Source organism: Mesocricetus auratus, unplaced genomic scaffold, assembly GCF_017639785.1.
Source record: "Mesocricetus auratus isolate SY011 unplaced genomic scaffold, BCM_Maur_2.0 Super-Scaffold_100030, whole genome shotgun sequence".
NCBI lineage: Eukaryota > Metazoa > Chordata > Mammalia > Rodentia > Cricetidae > Mesocricetus > Mesocricetus auratus.
In genome coordinates, this window is record NW_024429211.1 from 17,900,863 (window position 1) to 17,902,679 (window position 1,817).

At 43.1% G+C, this 1,817-nt stretch overlaps 1 pseudogene; it reads right to left on the reverse strand.

The window, feature by feature from the left end:
* LOC101838030 overlaps nucleotides 1-1,199 on the reverse strand; it is a 20,557-nt pseudogene extending 19,358 nt beyond the window's left edge.
* Nucleotides 1,200-1,817: the final 618 nt, after the last annotated feature.

The following is a 1,817-nucleotide window of genomic DNA, read 5'->3' on the forward strand; positions in this document are numbered from 1 at the left end:
TTCTATCTCTTGTATTCTATTGGTGATACTTGTATCTGTAGTTCCTGATTGTTTACCCAGCTTTTCTATTTCCAACATCCCCTCTTTCTGTGTTTACTTTATTGTTTCTATTTCAGCTTTTAATCCTTTGAGTTGTTTCCTTCATTTGTTTCTTTGTTTTTTCTTGGTACTCTTTAGATTCTTTGAGAGATTTGTTTATGTGTTGACTTTATTGGTTCGCCTTTTCTCCCATTTCATGGATTTTTTTGTTTGTTTTTCTTCTATTTCTTTAAGGGATTTCCTCATTTCCTCTTTGAGGGTCTCTATCATCTTCATAAAATAATTTTTAAGGTCTGTCTCCTCTGCTTTGTCTATGTAGTGCTTTTCACATCTTGCTGGCATTGGGTCTGTAGATTCTGTTGGAGTCATGTTGGTCTGTCTATTACTGAGTGAGCTCTTAGTCCGTCTTCTTCTCATCTCTTCTTCCAGTGGGTGCATGTGGGGTCTTTCTGTCTCTACTGTTTTCCTTTCCTGAAGCTGAAGCTGGGCACACTGGATCTGAAGCTGAACCTGGGGTTGCTGGAGGTTGGGGCCTGGAAGGGCTGATGCCTTTCCTGTGTGGGCGGGTCTTCTGGATGCCAGGAGCAGCCCCCCGGAAGATTGAGGGGATGGGTGTTGGGCGGGGGATGGGGAGTGTCCACCCCAGAGTCCCAAGCTCACTTGAAGCTGGGATTGCTGGAGGTTGGGGCCTGGAGTTTGGGGCTGATGCCTTTCCTGTGTGGGTGGATCTTGTGGATCCAGAATAACCTTAACAGTCTTGTTGCCTAAACATGGTTTGGTAAATGGCAATGTCTTGTGCTTTTAATTTAAATCTATGATTGTCTGCAACTTTCTGTTCTAAACTTCCTTTGTGTACCTCAGGGTCATCTCTGTAGTTGTTATTTTTTGGATCTATATTTTGTAACCGTTCATAGTTTGTTTTCTCCTTTCTTCTATTTACTGTGGGTCTAGCCTCAATATTTCTTTAACCACAATAGCTGTCTTCTGGGAACCACAGCCAGGTAGCCTCTCCCACTTTCCTTCATGTAAATCTGGTGCCAGATCTCTGCAAACCTTCTTCTTGTTCTTGTATCTCTTGAGGCAACACCGGGACCTGGTTTAATTGCCTGTTCACTGGCCTCTAAAGTCTGGACAGTGGAGACTCCAGAGCATAATGACATCGTTATCTCTCTCAGGTGGATAGAAAACACTTGAGAGCAAACTGTCGGTCCAAAGTCACATGCATACTATCAACTATAGCTAGAGGGGACATTCACCTCGAGATATCTATGTCAGCCTCGATAGTGTCCCCATTCATGAAAGATTTAAATGTATAGTAAAGATAAGAGGAGGAGAGATCAAAAGACATGTTTTAACATTTCTAAGCTGACATGGACAGGGAAGAGTTTTATCAACCCATGGTACAATGGATCAAGAAAAATTGGTTGTCCTTGTCTGATCAGCAGGCCTCAGAGGCAAGTGTGTCCACTCTGAGACAGCACTCACTGGTCACTGGTCACTATTAGGTGACCTGTTAGTATCTAAATTTGTTTACAGGCATCACCATGGAAACAACAAGATTCTACCAGGCAGCATCTAATGGGAAGTTGACATTCCAAGATAAAGGGTGGGATTGGCTGGAGAAGATGCCTGGACACCAACAGTAGCTATAGCATCTGAGATGTGGGCTACTGAAAGGAGTCGATCATGGCATGGAAATCCCCTTTCCCATTGACTTTATCTTGTGCTGTCATGTCAGTGCTTTTCTAAGGTTAACTGATGAAGCTGTGCATGATGTG